The following is a 22,726-nucleotide window of genomic DNA, read 5'->3' as shown; positions in this document are numbered from 1 at the left end:
GGTCCTTGTCACTGCAACAAACACACGTCAAGGAACCACAGCATGAGATCTTCAAGTGACCGAGCTGTTGACACTGGAAACATCTGAGAAGGTTTGGCTATACTCTGCAATTAAGATAACCTGCCTTGATGGTGGTGGGCAGACATGGTGATGTAAATGTGAGAATGAGGACATTGCTCGGCACCATAATTTCATTTTTGCAAGTGGTTATATGCTTCACTACAAAAACTCCTTGGGCGGAGAAACCAATGAGAATCTCCGACTATAGGACGTTCTTCAAATCTCTTTCAACAATAACTCCTTGTGATAAATTCAAAGCAGCATGAGGTGTAACCTCAGTAGGTATATCTGCAATTGCCTTTGAATGCATGAAGAGTTCAATGTGTTAAGATGTGGATGTTTCTACCAATATGTCACCAGATTGAAGCTTCTTTACTGACTTTGGAGAGCCAGCAAGTACCTCTAGTCCCTTCTGAATGAAAATAGGAGATATTTTTCCTAAAGGTTTTTCTGAAACCGATATGGAATATAAGAAAATGAGGTACAACAAGCAGTACAGATGGTGAGGACTGCTGCTCAGAATCTTCAAGATGTGGTCATTTACCTATAGACTGTTTTTCACTATTTTATTAAATTTTTTATTGGAGTATTCATAATAAAGACATGGAAATTTTGGTGCCCACTGACGTCACCCATCATAAAGCCCTACGAGGGTATGCACTACAATGTTAAACAAGGACATTGCAGCAATGCCAGGATTTCATGAGCACTATACCCAACCATCAGCATCAGATACAGTGTCCACAACACCTGTTGAGAACATCCAACACTGGTACTTGGTTGACTCTAGCCCAAGTGGACCAGCCAACTGACCCAAGGGGGGCCACCCCAAGGTTGCCCCCTCCACAGAAATCCAAGGCCAAAGTGGTGTTTTAGGGTTGGACCCCTCAACCACCAGGATCCTCTCTTCCCCTTCATGGGTAGCCATGCACGGCACACATGTGAGTGGATGTTTAGATTCCAGAGAAGGTAAACTGAAAGAACAGAACCTTCCCTGGAAGGTCCCCTTACCACATAAGGAATCCACACCAAGGGGTCAACTAACAGAAAGCAGAGAAAACACTCATCATAACTTAAAATTAACACAATCTCTCAAAAGATGACTAACTATTTTTATCACACCTGTAACAAGTACTTTCAGGATTAATAAATGTTTTGTCAGATTTATTTTCACTCTTTCATTTCCATGTTTATATATTACTTCTGTTTGAATCCTTGGCCTTACTAATATAATAAGTATCCACTCCAAGGAACTAATACTTGAGTGTAAAACATATACTCTAAATTATTAAAACAATTTGTAGCTGGAAAAGTACCAACATATTGTCATGACATTGTGTATGAATCCCTGAACTTACTAGTATAGCAAACATCTAATCCAAGTAATAAATACCCAAATGTAAAAACCTCCATAACTTTGCTAAAACATCTCTTATCATTACAACATAAAAAATAATTCATTAAATTCATAAATTACAAACCAACATACATTTTCATCAAATAGTATACTTAGTATTCATAATGTTTTTGAATCTAGTTCTTCAATAATGAAACTCTTGCTCTATAGTCTCACACATTTAGACTTCGATTTGATTTTGATATTTACCCTAGACAAACCTTAACATAAAACACCAGCTAGATAAATAACTAATACACTTACCATTTTGTGATTCAGCTGATGCAGTTCCTAGATTACTTTTCCCATATACAATGTTATCATTTATAGAACTTTTGATCTCTGTTGTGGATACTGTCAATACTTTTTTATTATCCTTTCCACTAGGAGGCACTGTACATGGTTCAGGGTTAGACTGTCTACGAACATGACCTTTCACTCCCAATGAGGAGGCTGGAGGAATAGGTGGGGGTCGTGGTGCTGTTCGCTTCTTAATACTTCCATATGAGACCAGACCTGGAAAAGATAAAATTTTGAAACAATTAATAACTATTTTTACCTTTAGTATACTTATTATTATGCAATCTTTTTACTTATGTGTCCTGTACATTCTATAGAATTACACATTTTTCTAAACTTTTGTACACCAAACTGCTTTGCTGGTTATATGGTCCCCAGTAGCTCATGTCTCACTAATTAAGTTGGGGTCACCTATGTAATTTACAAAGATTATTATTATTATTATTATTATTATGCACATGCACATGTGTGTGTGTGTGTATATTATGCAATATACAAACCACAGAGTTATTGAACAACAGAAAAGCAATTTGGTTCTCTGAAGGTTAAACTTTTTAAAAGCAGTATGCACCAATCAACTTCACTCACAAAGAAATAATTAACTTTTTTATTTATTGTTCTACTCCAATGCACAACTTCTTAGTAAAATGGAAATTAAATAGAAATATTCAAATAATATTTTTTAAATTCAGCTTATCAAATATTTTTTCTTCTTCTATTACTAAATAAAATTTTCGAATAATCACGCCTACTTACTGCCACATAATAAATTTTTCCTGTTAAATCCTTTCATAACTACTAGATTTTCTTTTTGTTTCTGAATACAATTAAGTAAATATACTAAATTTTTTCTGGTTTGAAAAAAGTTGTCTTTTTAGATACCTACCTGGGACATAATCCACTAGTTTTACTTCTCTGTTCTCAGAATATAATTGTATTTCCAAAACTACAGTCAATATACAACTAAATGAACTAGCATTTCAACAATTACACAAAACAACTTAATTTTTCTAAGTGTACTTTCCTTTAAAGTTAAGATACTTCAGTCTCCATCTAACTATAGTTATTTCGTACATTGTAATACAATATGAGCAACTCACCAGGTCTTGTATTTGATAGAGGAGGATGCACTGAAGATGATAATGGCAAAGAAGAGCAAGAAGAAGTCATATCTTGAAATGGTATTTCAACAGAAATTTCTCCATTGATTGTTGGTTCATAGCTTAACCTACTTGATGAGTCAACAAAACCCCACCTAGTAGATGATGTCTGAGACACCTAGTATGAAAAATACTAAATTAATATTATCAAGTACTATCACGTTTACTAGTGCTGTGTTTGGATTTTTTTTCTCTGAAGAAAACTTAACTTACAGTCATGGTTGACAATGGTTTTATTTTTGGAAGAAACAATTCCCACATTTTTTACCAAATTCAAATCATTATTATGCTACCAATAAGCAAAAACTAAAGCATTCATAAGAAGTTGTGTCTACAGTGATATTATTTCAAATTCTTCAAAGTCCTCACACATGCAGCTTTTGTCACCTCATTCCACTATTACTGTGCATCATCAACACACAGTTAATATTCTAAATAGTCTATCAGCCAAGCATGCAAAGAGTAGAGTCACCAGCCATATTACCAGTGGGCTTGTTGAAGGTTTCCCCTCACAGTTGGTTCCATCAGATAAAGGTAGAGAAAGTTTTCTTATAGATGTTGATAGTCGAGATGCTGCTTTTGACAGGGGTTTACCCTGTCCATATTCTGAGACAGATGACTGTGAGAACACAAGCATGAAATCCTTTTACTTACAGAAAGATCTACAAGTACATTAGATAAAAATTACTTTTGTAAGTTTCTTACTATTATTCCATTAATAGCACTATTTAATTCAATGTATCCAGGTCCATACAGGCTTGGCTCTTTTGTACAAGTCACAACATTTTACAGAACTACATACAAAAAACTAAATTAAACACCTTTATTAATAATGTCATTAAAATAAGTATCAAAACATAATTTGTGATTCAAATTTTAATTTTATCTTAGTTTTAATTTCTTAATTTCACAAAATAAATACTTGAAAAATTCTCAGTTTTCACCTTTTGTTAGCACATGACATAAGTACTCTCAATTCTCACATTTTTTAGTTTGCAACTTCAGTAGTATAGCATTTACACTGTCTAAGTAATGTAAACACCAATCTACAAATAATGACAAAATCAAATGTAGTTTCAATGTTCCAACTTCTCCATTTGCATTATAGCCAATAGGAAGAACTTATTTTCTATTTCAAGCTTGCAACTGTCCTTATGAATTTGTTGGCAACAGACAATGATCCAGAGAAAGTAACCAATATGTCTGTGAAAGCAAAACTGATGTTCACAGCATTTAAATTTTTTAACCTATTTATAGCTTACTCAAAAAGCCAGTTAAATTATATTTACTTGAGATGTACATAAATTTCTGTTTCAGTAATAGCTTAGAAGAATAAAAATCAACTGGGTTGGTCAAAATAACCAAATCCATGTAAATAGAATTAAGGACTTAAACGGTATTATTAATAAGTATCATCACCTGTTTTTCAAGCATACAAGAAATTGGAGTGGACAATAATATCTAACATCTGGATATTTATTCAAAAAGGTATGGTGAATAAAAGAAAATTAATAATTAAGAACAAGTTTGTATTGATAATGAAATACTTTCTACAATATATCCCAGAGAACAATTATTTAACCCTCTTTCCATGGGCATCTTTTACTGTGCCTTTCTTGAGGCTTTTAGCGATTTACATTCAAAACTTAATTTTTCATGCTATATCAATTATTATAGCATAAAACCATAGCTAATAATCCATATTTTAATAGTTTTTAAGTTTTAAATTATTAGTTTTATAAGGCAATATTTAAAAAAAAATCCTGAATTTCCTTTAATATGAGAAATGTGACATTTGTTCTCTTCTCAAATTTATTTACCACCCCTCTAAAAATTATGAAATTTTATGTAAATTATTTATTATGATGCTGTAATTGCTCAGTCAAAATAGAATTTTCATAGCCTTCAATCTTGTTTTGTTACAGAGCCATCAAATAGAAAATCAGGCCACTGTTGCCACACCTATTGCATCCTCTCTTTCAGGATTTGTCAATAGTTGTCTTTTATGTTCAATACTATATTATTTATAATCAACAGAAATACAAAACTTTTGATCTATGATTGGATGAATTTGTAACAGCTCTTGTTTAATAGTTAGAATACCAGAAAAATTGTTAGTTATTAGACTGTTTGCTTTCTTGTTATTCAATATTTTTGGTACATTATTTAAGTAAAAATTATGTAGCGCAGTACTACGGTAAGTATAAAAAGGTAGAATTAAGTGTCATCAACAGTTGAAATTAAAAAAAACAGAATGCTCAGGTAATTAATTCATTTCCTTTTCTCAAGTGTTTATTTATTTATCATTATAAAAGTAACTTATATGTAAAAATAGAAAACTCAATAGGTTAGTCAAAGTTAGATTAGGAAAATTAATAATAATATAAATATTCATGAGTCACACAAGCAAGAAGCTTGGAGTAGTGCATGGGTAATGTAATTTGGTAGAAAAACATGAGCTGAACATACCCCAAGTGACTTACAGCTTATAATGGAGTAAATAGTAACTGGGCATTGTTCAAGGGGCAATAAAACAATAATGGTTAAGTATAAATAGATGTATAATAATGTCATGACTTTAAAGTTACTTACAATAAACAAATGTAGTTTTATATTATAACTTAAAGTCCATGTAGAAATAAAAAAAGGGTAACTTAGATTTATTTCATTTAGTGGTTTCGTGGTCAGTCAAACTGACCAATCTTGTATGGAATTAGGGTAAAGAAAATAACAGAATGTAACGTCTTAGTTTAAAAAATAATAATAATTTTGAAATTGTTTAGGAGGTTTTAAAATTAGCCAAATTAAACTTGAGGTTTTTGATATTAATAAAAATACTTTTAATCTTAACATGAAAAACATTTTGCACTCAGACAAGTAAAAAACAAAATTAATATATTCATGGACAAGTCTATAGCAAAAATGCTTCATTAAAAATTCAGATTTTTTGTATTTAAAAGACTTGGAATGTTTACTGAAAATATGCTAATTTTTTTGAGGATACAAGCACTATATTAAAAGTTAGTGGTACTGAAACTACAACAAGTAGAAAGTGGTCACAAGGTCAGTCAGTTGAACTGAGCCAGTGATGAGAGTTAAAATGACAGACTAGTTTTGTTTTTATGTCAAAATAACTTGAATAATACTAAGTAAAAATAAATAAAAACTTCCACAAGAGTATTATAAAGAAAGCTAGATACTTGTATCAACAACTAGAGATTTTAATTCTTTAACATCTGGAACAAAATATGACCTACCTTATCATCTAGCTCATCATCACTGAAGTCCACCCAACCATCTGCATCATCTTGAGTGAAGAAACAATCTACACTGACATTCTCAAAGAGGGCTTTCTTGTTCTGCAAGTCATGTTCCAGCTATATGAACAGCAAATATTGTCTACATTGCATCTTGAGTAGCAAAGACAATGTTTAACATGGACATAAAATTGCAGCTTTTTGTACATAAAGACATGTTTAAAACATGTCTTATTTAGAACAGTTCTGCATAATAAAGGTTAATTGGGTATTAAGTTGAATAAGAATATCAACTTATATTCATCACAGGTTTTTCATCTACTGATATAGAATTCAACTGTTGTATGGAAAAACATTTACTTGAATACAAAGATCATTCATCAGTTTAGGGTTTTGTTATATCAATTTTGAAAAGCATTCATTAAATGATGAATAAGTTAAAATCAGTGTTCTCTCTCTTGTTACACTATGTAACACAAATTTTGTTCATGGATAGTATGAGTTATTTCTTAATTGCTTATGTTGTAAAAGTACATAAAATGGCCATTATTCCCTTCAAACTTTGCTTTTGTGACTTGGATAATGAAATTTAGAAATTAACCTATTTTATATGTAAAAACGGGCCAATTTGCACATTTTCATTTACGTAAGGTTTGAATAAAACAACATATGAATCAAGATTTACATATATTTATACTAAAGTTATACAAAAATGTTTAGAAGTGAGTGGTTTTTTTTTGAGATTTGCAACTGTAACATAAATCACTTTGATGTATCAACCCCCAAACATAGTCTCCCATCATGTTTTCGTTATATGCTCCCAGGTGACAAAAGCGAGGTTTGAAGAGAAAAATAGGTATTTTCCATTTACTTTAGGCATAAGCAACTGGGAAATAACACTTTCTGCCCAGGAACAACAAAAAGTAAAAATTTTGTTACATAGTGTTATTTCAACCCATGTGCAGAATGAATATTTTTATGCACACCAGCATCAAGGCAGTGTGCTGATTTCCACTACATTTTTTTCTTTTTAGATGGATGAGTATTTTTAAACCATTGACCCTATTGAATTATTAGGCTGTTTTGCAATTTTACCAGGTGCTTATTTGGGATTTAAACCTATCAGTTGCAAAGGTCATTAAAGCCATCATTGTGTTGAGACTCCTCATCATTACTGAGGATGCTTGCAGTAGATGTTTGGCTGTTGTGAAGCCACAGAACCTAGAGGGGACACTGGTTACAGTGCTATAAAGAATATTTTTTAAGTTATAGTTGAGTTAGTATTATGAATTTTTCAAGAGATGGTTGCATTGTAATACTATGAAGATCATTCATCCAGCATGTCTTAGTTATATTAGTGTATAAATTACTATGATGTTTGAAATTGTCTGAGGAGCATCCTTAACTGAAATTTGATTTATATGTGGAAGTGAAGGTTGAGTTATAATGCACTGAAAAGTATTCTTTAAATAAGATTTCAGTTTTATTAAACAATATTCATCAAGAGACATTTAACATTACATTAGTCTGAAAGTAATTCTTAGCAATGATTTATCTGCTTTAACAAAATTCATGAGAAATGTCTTAGTTGCACTTAAAATGACAACTTAGAGTTCAGGACATTACCACTATCCCAAGGACAAACCAACTGCTGAATATGTATATTTTCAACATATTACTCTGAGAAGTATATTAATGTTAGAGCAATATTAATCTGAATAGTATTATGAGGACAGAGTAATTTTGTATAAAGATTATTGTGAAGTGTGAGTGAGGAGTACTCATTCAGTGATGTCTGAAGCAGATAGTCTTAAGGGAATTTTCAGTGATGGTTGAAAAATATTCTTCAGGTAATGCTTGAATTGTATTCCAATTGTAAAAGTCTGATGATTATTCTTCAAAATAGTTTGTGTTTTATTAGTCTGAAGAGTATTCTGATGTTTTAGATATATTAGTATAAAGAACATTTTTCAAGTGATTCTAGAGTTGTGTTAGTCTCACAAAAATCATTTAAATCATATTAGCTTAAAGATAATGTTTCAGTGATAGTTAATTTATATTAGTACAAAGAATGTTTTTACATATTGCTTGATTTAGCATGAAGACTATTCTTCCATTGATGTTTGAGTTATATTAGCTTAAAGTGTTCCTAAAGTAACATTTGAATTATAATAGTCTGAAGGCTATTTTTTGAGGTAACATTTGAGTTATAATAGTCTGAAGGTAATTCTTCAGTAATGTTAGAAGTAGAACTTTGATTACATTATTCAGGTGATGTCTAAACTGTTTTCACCTGAAAATAATTCTTTATTGATGTTATATCAATCTGAAGGTATCCTGAGGTTTATTAACTTGAGAAAAAAATATTCAAAATAAAGTTTGAATCATATTAGTGTGAAGAGCATTATTCAAATAATGTTTCAGCTATAAATTTGTCTTTAAGTAATATTTTAACTATACTAACCTGAATACTTCAATGACATTTGAGTTATATTGTCATGGTTAATAGCTTGCACAATCACCTAAATCTAAATACTATGTAGTTACTATCCTATATTTCAGCAAGTAATATGATGCTGTCTTCAAGTCAGTCCTGAGAAGAAATTTATATGTTGATAGAAACTGGAATTTAATCCTGTGTCTTCCCATTAGAATGTATTACCCACACATCCTGATTCCTGATTATCACTCCTTGTGGGAACTTGGAGTTAAAAAGAGTATCCAGATGGTACTCACATCTATTTTAAGTTGTTCCAGATATTATCATCGTATTTTTCAATTTTCACATGTGGTTCATCTCTTTTTATTTTACATTTTTTTTCTCTTCATTGTGTAATCTTCAATAACATGATGAGTTATTATAGTAAGAAAATTATTATTTTAAATGTATGTTGCGCTCTTGAATTCTAGTTTATGTTAGTCTTTTTTGGTTTCTATGATGTACTGAAGTCCACTCTAACATATAAGTAATGTGATATTTTTTTGTGTTTTTACTAGTCTACGTGGTTTGATATGTACTATCTGTCATTACATTGTGTTGTAGTTTCTCAATACTGTTTTGACTTTATACAAGTCCTCTGTATGTTTCTAGAGACTTTTACATAGAGAAATATGGGCATGCACCTTTCTTCCTCGTTAGCCTCGGTGTTTATCTTACTTCTCCTACTAAGTGTTCCAGTATCTATTAACAATGACCACTGTAGTGGCATTTCTTTTCATTCTTCTTAGCATCTTCTATATTACAAATCTTATTCATTGTTGAAACAATTTGATGTATAGTTGAGTACTTACTAATATCTGAAAGTTCTTGTAAATCATGTTGATAAATGAGTTACTACTGTAGTAACTATCATGTTTTAGAATCAATAGTTCATTATAATTTGTACATCTACTGTAATGCATCATTTGATGTTGTTTGTTCAGGTGGCTCATAAAATCAACTCTTGCTTGCAGTGTGTGTAGCCAAATAACATGTTGTAAATATATCTAAATCAAACCTTTGGTTTAATAATATCTGTTTTGAGAAAACCAATACCAAGATTAAGTAGAAAGAAAATTATTTAAAAATAGCAGTTCTGCCTGATGTCACAATAATCTCAGAAAAAGTACAAAGAAATGCATGCAGCATAAAGTCAGAATTCAGGAACACAAGACTGCAACATCAACCAATCTACAGTAACCCATAATGTCAAAGATCATACAATAAAATGGAATATTGGTAAAATAACAAGATATGAACCACACAAGAAAAATGAACCTTCCACATCCAACTAAAAACTGCATTCAGTCAAGCTAGCATATAAATCAGCATAATATGAATAACTCCTTTGAAATCATTCAGGCAGCTGATTCAAGTTCCACTGGAATAAAAGTTTGAACAAGCAGATAATATAAGTACCTATCTTTATAACAAGAAGACCATGATCTAACCCTGGCTCTTGTAATAAAATACTGGTCTTTTAAGGATTTTTCTGGTTATGGAAGCATACTAGTAGCTGAAACAATGGAAATACTTCAAATTGTATCTAGTAATACAAAAATAATTAATTGGTAATTAAACCAGTAATTTTACAACTTACTATCATATCAGTGATTGATATAATGGATTGCCACAGCCTTAAGTTATTAGTCTAAAGAATTTTAATCATGTGATGCTTAAGCTGTATTTTTATATAACTATATCTTTAAATCACTGAAAAAATCAGTGATGGCTGAGTTCAATTAATCTCAAGAGCATTATTCAAAGAATATTTAAATTATATTAGTTTTAACAGTGTATTTTTTATGTGATGTTTAAGATACGAAGACTGTTCTTCAAATGAAGTTAGTTATTTTTGTCTAAAGAACATTATTTAATGAATATTTATGTTGTTTAATATAACAGGGTTCTTTACATAATATTTGAGTCATATTAATTATAATTTTTAGATCAATACATTCTTGTTATACTTTTATTTAAATTTTATACCACTAAAGAAATGTGAAATTTTCTGCTTGTAGGATAATTTTTCCAGTGTTGAATTGGTAGATCTCAACTTACCAGTTCAATACACGTAGAGAAGTTCATCTCCTTAGCAAGATCCAGAGGAGTCTTGCCATCAACATTCTTCAGATGAGAATTTGCATTACTTCGTAACAACAGTTTCATGCATTCAGTTTTGTTGTGGATGGCACAAATATGCAGAGCTGTGTTTCCTTGCCTTGTTTGTTTGTCCAGATTTTTACTGAAATCAAGTTTAAACTTTCACTATCAGCATTTCAAAAGTGATGTAATACACATACATATATTATGACATTCTAAATTTGCCACTCACACCTGTATTACACAAACAATTAAAGTAGGTAATACAGTAAGAATCCAAATTAGCATAAATATTAAGTGTATTCAGTTTTTAAATAAATAGTACAATAAAACTTTTGTAACAACATTTGCGCATGGCAGATTTACTCCTGAAACTTATTTATCAATTTACACATTGTTAAAAAAAAATAATTCACAAGAATTCTATTAATATACAAGTGTAATACAGTTTCATTCACAGCAGTATACACTTTAAAATGTTTAAACATTTCATAGCATTTTCCCTAAGTAAATCTTTTCCGAGTAGTACAGTTGTCTTTAATCCTTAAATTATGGTAAAAATATTTGTTCAAAGATAACAAAAGAGTCTGGTTCAGTTCTCTTAGTTTACAACAGATGTATTTTTAAGTAAACTGTTGTTACAGCAAGTTTTAAGTTTTACAGCAAATAAAACTCACAACTAAGATCATCTTGAATTGATTGGCTAATTTATAAATAAAACAAGTCAAAGTACAGCAACCTTATTCCCCAGCAGATACAAATCTCCTTAACAAGGGGTTACATGTGATTAACACTTACCTATTTTGTATAAGAAAGTCAACTATATGCAGTGAAGAATTTTGTTCTTGGTCAACAGCAAGGTGAAGTGCAGTCTCTCCACATTGCTATTCAAACATTGTATATAAATAACATTTCAAATATAGTAAATGTATTATTAGAATTACTCTATTTAATATAATTACAACAAAGTGTATACTTTGTAAAGTAATAGTATTGTATCTTTATTTAATATTTCAATATAATACTAGTACATAGCTGGTCTGTTAACAAATAAGCTTCTGAGCCAAAGAAGTTTAAATAAAAAGAACCCTGCACACATAAATATAGCACAAGTTGTATAGTTCTGTAACAAAATACTTCAAAATTTCAAAGTTGCATCAGATCCTGCAGACACTATTATTATACAGGAACTGTGAAAGAAAAGCATCTTTTTTAAATTCTATGTTTCCAAAAACTTTCTAAAAGTTTTGTGAAAATACCATGAATAACATCATAAGAATTACTCACACAAGACAATGATTTTTACACATGGATTACTTTAACTGACTATTCATGTTATTGTTTCTAACCCTGAAACAACTGCACAAAATCTAAAAATCTGAAAAGTTAACATTTTACTAAACTGCAAATAAATTTTCCATAAATACCTGAACTCACCAAACAGCTTTCCTCAATTTGTACTGAATTCTATATGAATAAGTTTCAAAATGTTTAAAGTTCAAAAAATGTTGTGCACCAAATTAAAATAAAAGGTATGTCAAATAAACGATGACCATCATACCAAATCGAGAACTGAAGATTGGATTCTACTACATAGAGTACATCTGCTGCACTAGAAGGGTGTGTCACACTCCTATTGGTGGAAAGTAGTCACATGCTTATTTGCATGCAACAACATAGCTAAATCAAGTGGGAAACATTTGGAGCCCAGTGGGAGTATAAAAGCTAATGGCAGTAAAAATTGAAGAAATTTGTTTGGTGAAAAGAGAGAAGTTATTGTATCAGAATTTATGCTTTTATTGTCCATTTAATAAAAAGTACACTTACACTACTGGGTAAAGTCCAAGTGAGATCAGCTCCTTCAGCAAAAGCTTCTAAGAGCTGAACCAAATTTTTTGATGAGACTGCATGCTCAAGATCATTTTTCAGGTCATTTTCATCTCTACACGTATGAAGAGCAAATTTACGCTCAACATACTTTGCTTTAATAAAACTGCATCTTTCCTCCCTATAAACAAATTATCAGTGCATTAGGTAATAGATCAACTTACCTGAAAAATACTGTAGTAAATATCTGTTTAAAATTTAAAAAAAAATGAAATGGTAACAAATAGACTGGGAATACTCAAAATAATATGATGAAATTTTAAGGTCAAATTATTTTTTTTATAACACCATTAACAATGGTTTTTGATTAGTTTCAGCATCTACACAATGTCTCCGATAGATACATCACAGTTATAATATTCATGCGCTGTAGATCATTTTCATTATGCTTGTATGTCCTCAAAAGTTATACACAGTACGTCCGCAAGTCTGAAGTCATACGGGCCATTCTCATATGCCATAAGTCATATTCACTGTGCCATCATGCTTGCAGTCAAATTAAGCACAATCTTATGTCACATGATTTTATCATGCATGTATATTTTATGTCATTCTCATAATGTCCATGCATTCTATATCTTACTAATTAAAAATAACATAACATTAAATGATGTGTGAAACATTAAAAATTATGCAATTAATAGATAATGTGCTTTTGGAAAAGAAAATGTTATTTACATTATTTACAAAAGATTTGTCACTTTACACTATATACAAAAGTTTGGTTATTTTAAAGTATGCTGTAAATCAGTCTAAGAAAGCTTATCCTCTATTCTCTTACTTCCCTAAGCTCAGCTTTGTTTCTTATCTTCTTATGTGGATGAAAATGCCACTATTCAATTTTATTCAGCTGTCTAATCATTAGCAGTGTGGTTTAAGTGTTGTTTTTCTTTTTAGCTTTAAGTTTCGTTATATGTCTGCTGTCATTTTTCACTATGATTAACTTCTTTCTCATCTGTGGTTTGTTGCTCAAGATGTGCTTCATGTTTCAAATGTACACTGCTTGTTGGTATTAACTGTGGAGTGATGATTATGTTGTGAGTCCAAACAATAGATCTGGAATAGCTAGCAACAGCTCTAAATTCAATCAGTGTATATTTTCAATTCCATTATTTATTGCCAAAAAAACCTTTTTTGACACTTCCTCGATCATGTGTTAAAAATTAATGTACTGTTATACAAAAGTACTATTAATTGTAGTATTTTACAAAAGTAACATAACATAAAGAGACAACAAGGGACCTTCTGGTACATACAGGTCATCCTAACCAATAAACTAAATAATAAAAAACTCAAAGCCAGCCTTTATCATACAAGTACTTATCAAGCTTTCCATTAAAATCCCTTAAATTAGCTGCATCCACTACATCTGAAGTTCATCAGCTCAAAATGTTAACCACACTGTTAAAAAAATAAAGTTGTCTTTGGAAATGGTGACTCTCACCCTGTCAAAATTTATATTTGTGTCCCACAGTCTTACCATTCTCAACATTAAATATGTAAAAAAGATGATGCGTCAACACTGTCAATTTCCTTAAAAATCCTAAACACTGTATCAGATCCCCTCTAACTCTATTTTTTTAAAAAGAAAACAAGTTAAAAAAATCTTAACTAAATCTTGTGTGACAAGCTTTCCATTCCAAGTATCATTCTAATATACTTCTATGAACCATTTCCAACAATTCACTGTTTTTTCTAAAGTAAGGAACACAAGACTTAACACAATACTCAACTTGTGGCCTAACCATTGGTCTATACAATAGCATTATTACTTCTTTATTTGTATTCATTACTTCTGTAGATATAACCTAATATCCTATTTTCTCTACAACTTGCAAACTGCTTGGATGGATTGAGAAACTGATGAACTAAGGGCTCTTTCTTCCATAACATTTTTAATACTATTACAGTCAAAATTATACTTATAATTTTAATTGGGACATTTCGCATGCATTACCCATACTTATTAAAATTAAAAGTCATCTGCTAATTATTTGACCAACTCATTAAATATCCAAATGCTTTAGTAAATCACTAGCATCTTCTTCACAGCCAGAAACACCCAAAACCTTAATGTCATTGTTAAATTAAAATAACATATTAACCATTTCTTCATCTATGTCACTGATGTTAATCAAGAGGGTAAAAATCCCACCACTTGGCCCTGAGGTACCCTATTCATGATGTTAGCCCAATTTAACTTAATATTTCTAGATTCCACCCAGCCCATATTCCAAAGTAACCATAAAGTAGTTGTACTGCTTAACGTTTTAAAATATACAAATATTTTCCTTAAATTTTGTAAATTATCAGTAAACATTAAAAGACATTAAAAACTGTACACAAAGTATCAAATTTTTAAATTAATTATTTGCTTATTAATTTTTTTATTTTTGAATGTTAAATATTCAGGATGAGAAGTAATTTTGAATTTAAGGTTAAAAATGCTTTCATGCACTAGAAAATTGTTAAATTCCACATACAAAATTTCTATAACCTCACAATATCCTCCAAGTAATTGTCATACATTTTTTTGGTAAAAAAACATTTTATCTGTTCTTTTCACTCTTGTATCTCTATATAGGTTTGGTAGACTCAACTGAACTAGCAACCACCATAATGAAATAACAGATACAAATTATGCTTTTTCCATTCTAAAATGACTACAAATTACAAAATGAAACCATAAATGTTTAGTCTAAATATCTCGAATATCATAACAATTTACATGTATAAAGATCATTAAAGTAATATCTGCCAAGTCTTGTAAAATTCCATATTTGGAGAATGTGAAACAAATACATTTTTTTAGGTTTTATATATACATTTGAAATAACCAAAAAATTCTAAATTACATCATAAATACCACAGAATTCCACTATAATTTATCAGACTTAGTAACTAATCCATATTTGCATCTAAATTGATTTTTTAAGTCAATGATGTCTTCTCTTACCATTTGTAATCTACCATGAAAAGAAAGAGTTTCCTGCATAAATAGTTTGTAGTGGCTCAGATAACCATATAGGAGGCATTCTGAGCTTTCAATTGGTTATTCATACATCACAGATAGAGGTAAGTGTATGCAATCAAGTACTTCCCAAAATGGAAAAAAGTAGGCAGAATCACAGTGATTGATTTGCTAAATTTACCGATATCTCAGCGAATAGAAAAGATAGGAGGTTATTTTTTGTATTCTAGCTTGTTAATATGGGTAATTTCAGGTCCTAATTCATAAGGAATTATCAACTTTGTGTCTGAACATCTGATATCACCAAATGCTGCATTCAATATATCATGTAACACACAAAAATCAATATTTATTTTTTTAATAGTTACTTTTAAATTAAGAATTTAACTAATGTATGCTACTAAAATTTAAATTATAATCTACAATTTGATACCATGAGTCAATTTGACAAATGACCACAGAAAGATCCATCAGACCTGTCTCAGTAAGGTTAACTCTATTTATAAAAAACCCTCTGCTTTCTTCAATCCAGCCAATAACATCCTTCCAGAATCTCAAAATGCCTCCAGAAAAAATAGGCAAACAACAGATCACCTCACACGACTCACCAAATCAATCTACAAAGCTTTCAACAACAATCAAGTAACCATCAGGGTTTTCCTAGATGTCAAAAAAGCATTCGACAGCATATGGCACAATGCCATCAAATACAAACTAAATCACCTGCAAATAAATCCCACGATAGTTAAATGGATTTCAAATTTCTTAACCAATAGAACAGCACAAGTAAAAGTCAATAAAACTATATCCAAATCATTTAATATAACTGCAGGAGTGCCCCAAGGATCAGTCCTCTCTCCACTTCTATACATAATTTTCGTCAGTGATATACCTTTTCCAAATCTAACATACACACACAATTCACAATACACAGACGACATCGCTATCTGGAGCCCCTCCAGAAACCCAGTGATGGCCATGTCTCGCGTACAAGAATCACTAAATAACATCTCAACATGGAGCAACAAGTGGAGAGTCGTGTTAAATCCAACGAAAACACAAGCAATCACCTTCTATAGGAAATTAAAGAAGCAAAGAAAAATCTAGAAAAATAAAACTATCACTCGGAAACACAACCATTAACATAAGCAAAAAACATCACATTCCTTGGCATCACTTTCGACACAAAACTAACATGGAAAAAACATATAAACAATATACACTCATCAATCAGAAAAAGGATTTCACATCTAATGACTATAACCAATAAACAATCGAAATGCTCACCAAACACCATTATACAAATATACAAGGCTTACATCCGTCCACTAATAGAATATGGATGTCAAGTAACATACAATATGTCTAACAACACACTCCAAAAAAATCCAAGTTCAACAGAACAGAATATTAAAATCTGCATTCAGCCTACCATCATTCACGCCAACAAATTATATACATCAAATTAGCAATTTACCAACAATAAGAGATAGAATAACGGAAATATCACTTAAATATTATCTAAAAGCAGAAAATAGAAACAAACTAACGGCATCACTACACAAATTATCCAGTGCACCAACAAAATACATTTCACCTTACAACATATTTCAAGAATCACAAATTACTCAACAAAGAATGTAAATAAATAAACCCATGTCATTAACACGTATTCCTTTTTTTTCAGATACCGGGCACACGACAGGCAAAACTTTCGGCGCCTGTCCTGTGAAAGTAGGTTTTCTCGGGGCACTCCCGTTTCCCCCCACAGCAAAAAACTTGGGCATTGGATTTATAGATCCCAGGCAACTTTATTGCCAGACCCTGAATCGCGCCGTTTGATTTGATTTAAATTCTATTCATGTTGACATTTGCTTGACTTCTTCCTTTCGGGACAGGTCTCGGCCTTTCTTTCCGGTGCTGCCTTTGCCTCCACCCAAGACAACATTTAGAGAGACATCCTCCACCCGAAGAGTTAAAAATAATAATAATAATTAATTATAAAAAAGAAAACCAACTTATTTCCAATAACAATTCACGAAAGGGGACAAAGAGGAACCACAATGTTCCTGAACACCCCAGTTGGAGAGAGAACTCTTCTGATTTCTCTCTCTCTAAACTAAACCCCTGCCACGTTAGTTTGAGTTTGAGTCCATCCAGCTAGTTTTTCTACCTAATGAGCCAACCTATTTCCTTTACCAAAATTATAATTGTTTTACCAAACCTTTTATATAACTTCTTGTCAAATACTTTCTGAAAATCAAGATACACCAAATTCATACCTGTAACCTCATCTTCAAAGAAAATGTTAGCAAGGGAAGCCATACTATGAAACCATACTGACTCTCCAACAAAATTTTATACTTTCTTAAGTGACTTTGCAAAACATCTTTAACAGACTTTTGAAAACTTTTTCTACCATTGGCAAAAGATTAATAGACCAACAATTACCGAGACAGTTTTTATCCCCTCCTATGAAAAGAGGAACAACATTAAACAACTTTCAATCTTCTAGCACATGTCCACTATTCAAGGACTAGGAAAGAACAGTAGAAAGTGGCTTACATATCCAATCCTTAATCCTGGTCAAGAAGCTTGATCATTCTGTATTCTGCACAATTACTTTTCAATCTTATAAATATCTAGCAGTAGTCCAAGATGAGGAGTATTGTTTAAATCTTCATTAGTAAAATTTCAAGAAAATGTAGAATTTAACAACTCAGCCATCTTATAATCATCAAATATTAATATTCTTATATAATCCTTCAAAGGTCCTATTCCTATCCTGATGGTTGTGAAGAAATCCTTATTTCACATTTTCAGTCAACATTTTTTCATTCACTATTTCGATTTCTTAATTTCCCATTTCACCAATTCTCTTAATCTTCTGTAATCCTCCAAATCTTCTATCATTGTAGCCCATTTAAAATAATTTCTGATATTTATAATGCTTTTGTAAAATTGTTATCCTTTATTCCCTTTGTGAACCAACCTAGTTTTTGTTGCTTGTAACAACCTTTGTTTTTCTATGAGGATCATGCCTATACTGAATATTTAAGAATTTATTTTTAAAATTGTTACACGTTTGGTCAGTATCTTCAAATATCTTCCAGATCACAGCAGATATTTTTATCTCTTCAAAAAAATTTTTCTTTTTGAAATTTGGAACCAAAATATCATTATTTCTTATTTTTAAACAAAATATAATATTTAATTAAGCAATGATCACTTGCAGGCAGATGTTTCCCAGTCTCTACCCTATCAGTCATTTCTTTACTAGAAATTACCAATAAATCTAGAATAACACTGTTTCTAAGTTGAGAAAACCATCCTGAATAGTTTCTAAAAAACTGTCTCCTTCATAATTTGACAAACTTTTCCCAATCTATAAGCTTAAAATTAAAATATCCATTACTTAAAACCTCTTTTATAGTTGAATTCTTTATCTCACTGTAGAGTTTCTGATTAATTTTATTAGTTTCATCAGGTGATATAAAACAAATTTCAACTAAAAGTCTTATCCTCTTACAATCACTTACAAAACCACAAATAGATATTTAGTTTTGATATCCTCCACTTGAACAGACTGTAGCTGATATTTTACATATAAAGCTACTTATTTTTTTTAGAACTAACAAACAACCTATAACCCTATATTTCAAAAACATTTTTGTCATCAATACTGTATACATTTAGCCAAGTTTTAGTTACTCTCATTACATCAACATCCTCTGTTCTACCAAGCGCTCTAAACTCAACAACTTTACTTCTTGTACTTCTAACATTACTTTTATAACAGTTCAAGCTACTATAAAACTACCTATGTACCTTGTTTCCACACTATACCACTCTCTATATCTTAGTTTGTCTTCAATATTCTGGCTCCCTCCACTGCCTAATGTAGAAACTTCTCTCCCTCCTTTTTTTTTTTTACCAAATATTCAAAGTAAAATCTGATTAAGTCATGTGTTTCTGCCAAAAACATTACTCAAATGTACGTCTACAATAATTTAGTACTGCATAAAAGTTTTGTCACACTCTGAAGTCTGGATTTTTCCACCTTTTCAATTGTTCTATATCTTGACACAAGTTTGAATAGTCAAAACAGTTCAATTATAATCAGATAGTATCTTAAAGGCAAGTTCTCAGTTAACTCATTTATCATTTTAGAAATAATTTTACTTCTGCTCTGAATTCAAGAACTTTCTTATTTCCTATTTCATTATTGAAGTTTAATTTCTTCAGAAAAATGTTGACATCAAAGCCTACATCAATTTCTGTGTAAGTTTTTTATTTTTATTTTTAGTTGAAAAAATTTATTAGTGTTACAACTGTTGTCATAATATCACTTTGACCATAAACATACAGATAAATTTTTCCAAAGCAAATGGTAGGGAAGATAGCTTGGGTTGACCTACCAGATATGCTGTTAGAATTGGCATTGTGTACTGTATGTAGCCCATGTGAGCCAGTATTTAACCCTCTTGCTATGGGCTTCATTGAATTGGCCAAGTTTGGAACAGCAAATTGATCTTTATGGTTTTCATACTATAACTCCTAATATGTTCTTGTGTATCTTCACAAAATTTTGCAAGATTTCAAAATACATTGAGTCTTTTGTAGATAAAAATTTAAGAAATTTTAATGAAATATTTTCACTAAAAATTTCTCTGTGAATACATGGAGTCAAAGTGTTGATTGTTCCAAATGTAAAAATTATTTTCGTCATCTAAAAATTGTCATTCTTCATCCGAATAATCTCTAAAAAAACCACAACTAAATTTCAAATATTTGTTCTCAGTGAAAAATTTATGTTATCTGTTATTTTCTCAACCCTAACTTCAAATGAGGTTGGTCAATTTGACTACCATAAACACCATAAAAAATGAAAATATTTTATTACACATTTCTTATCTAAACTACACTTTTTTCTTTTAGAGTGAGTTCTAACTGTAAATTGAAACTAAATGTGTTTATGTCAATTCTCATTCAAAGAAATTGAATTTTTGTTTAAATATTGTTTTACATAATCAAAACTTAAAACCTATATAATATTAATTTTGGATCATTAGCAACATTTTGATGCCAAGTTTATTCATACATCATGATAATAAAATACTTTAATTCAATTATGAATGTAACTTAGTAAAACTTTGAGACATGCACAGAAAAAGACACCTATACAAAAGAAGTTAATATGGTGGTGATACATTTTGCTTTTATGTTTTCATACAATTCATCAAAAAAGCTCTGGGCCAAGACTTGGACTATCCATGGACAACTGCAATAAGTTTTGACATCAATATTTTCATTCTGAAAAGATAAACTCTCATATAAGTCAGAAGCAGTGGCATAGCCCATAAACTCTGATCCTACATGATATGTGACAATATTACTATCTCCCAGTGTCTAAAATGTAAAGTTAACTGTTTTACCTACAAGCTCATAACCGTGCTTTAATGAGAAATAAAAATTTAATCATTCTTCTTGCTTCATGTCCAGAAAGGTTGGTGTAAGACTTAGTGTGCAATTAGAGAAGTGAATTTATTTTTTTTTTATTAAATGTAATGTTAAATGCAGTTTAAGTATTAAAAAACACTCTGGAGAACTTGTTCATGACTTCAACAACAAATGACTGTTGAAAACATTCAAAGCCACAAGATTGTTATGTAGTGTTATTTGTATAAGTCTTGTATGAGTGTCTTTATAACATTGCAATGATATATGACAAAATGTAAATTTTTCTCCAACAAAAAATCTACATCAGCAAATTCAGGGTTGTTTTTTTTAATTCAAAATTTCTGAATGTTTTGTTCCAGTTATGCAAATTAAGAGAGACTCTTTACATGTACTACCCAGCCTGAAAGTCTTGTTACAAAGAAAACATTTTGCTATTCTTTTATCACATTGTATTTCTCCTCACAAATGTATCCTTTTCTGCATATTCTGATATTGGAATCACTCACCACCAAAACTGCACTTCCTCATAATGTAATAGGTACATTCACAAATAATATCAATAAAAATAAAACTATTATAAAAACTTCATAGGAATCAATTCCCAAACCATCTTTATTAAATTTATCCTAACAGAAGTAAACTAGTACCCTGATGTACATTTGATTATACACATAATAAAGAATGGCCTATTCAAACAGACAGCATAATTACCAGTTGTTTGTGTTATGAAGCAATGAGAAAAATCTTGCATATGATAATCAGTTTACACTGGAAGTCTGTAACTACTTCTGTACAGAAGGTAATACCATTTCTGGTTAACACTGTTAATCTTTCTAAATGCAGTTACAGGAAATTAATGTTTAGTACTCTAGTTTACCATTAAAAAAAAATTTTTTTTTGTTAGGTTTTTCCCCATATTTTCTATAATTTTTTCTGAATCTTTGTATTTTCTATAGACACTTATAATGTCTGAAAATGTAAATTTATATTCTGAATTTTGTTTTCTAAACTGATTAAATTGCTCTGGACTATGCTTTCAACTCAAAAAGTAAAATTCTCACATGGAACTGTCCTTCGAAGGTTTTGATAAGGAACTTAATGTTGCTTCCATCACTTCATTAAATCTGTTGTTACCCATTTCTCTTGCTAGCTGTGGAATAACAGTTATCAAAACAAACAAAAAAGTAAAAACAAAATAATTAATGAATGTTAATTTTACAAATGGACAAGCACTATATTAACAATGATAAAATAATTATCAAACTAATAATAAAACCAACAATGGATAATTGTGATATTACCTCTGAAGATAATATCATCAAATGATTTCATAAAAAGTATAAATTTATAAAATTTTACAGGCATTTGTACTTGGAATTACTATGATGCACAATAAACTTCCAAGTAATACAGAGTGAGATTATAGCACAATAACAAATAATGGTGAGATTTAACACCTCACTAAACATTTAAAACTTCAAAAAGTGATTTAAATGTCTTCTGATTCATGTTATATAGTAATGAGAAAACAGAAATATGTCCTAATTATTCCAGTAACAGCTCAGAAAGCAGAATATATTATATGAACAGTTTAGCCACTTTTCTATTTGTAAATATTAAGTCACAACTCCACCAATCTTGTTAAACAAATAT

The 22,726-nt window shown here is 30.5% G+C and overlaps 1 pseudogene across 1 annotated transcript in view; it reads right to left on the bottom strand.

The window, feature by feature from the left end:
- The window catches only part of LOC143256984 (arfGAP with SH3 domain, ANK repeat and PH domain-containing protein-like), a 107,762-nt pseudogene that overhangs the window by 15,485 nt on the left and 69,551 nt on the right, over window positions 1–22,726 (bottom strand). The window contains exons 17-24 of the transcript XR_013031652.1: window positions 22,135–22,223; window positions 12,583–12,763; window positions 11,554–11,639; window positions 10,714–10,897; window positions 6,174–6,293; window positions 3,401–3,535; window positions 2,857–3,034; window positions 1,721–1,972 (exon numbers count right to left, since the gene is read on the bottom strand). The product of XR_013031652.1 is annotated as an arfGAP with SH3 domain, ANK repeat and PH domain-containing protein-like (transcript). The remainder of the gene's footprint in view (window positions 1–1,720; window positions 1,973–2,856; window positions 3,035–3,400; window positions 3,536–6,173; window positions 6,294–10,713; window positions 10,898–11,553; window positions 11,640–12,582; window positions 12,764–22,134; window positions 22,224–22,726) is intronic.

The sequence above is a fragment of the Tachypleus tridentatus genome, chromosome 7, assembly GCF_004210375.1.
Source record: "Tachypleus tridentatus isolate NWPU-2018 chromosome 7, ASM421037v1, whole genome shotgun sequence".
NCBI classification, from domain to species: domain Eukaryota; kingdom Metazoa; phylum Arthropoda; class Merostomata; order Xiphosura; family Limulidae; genus Tachypleus; species Tachypleus tridentatus.
The sequence above is the reverse complement of the archived record's forward strand: the minus strand, read 5'-3'. Positions and strand labels throughout refer to the sequence as shown.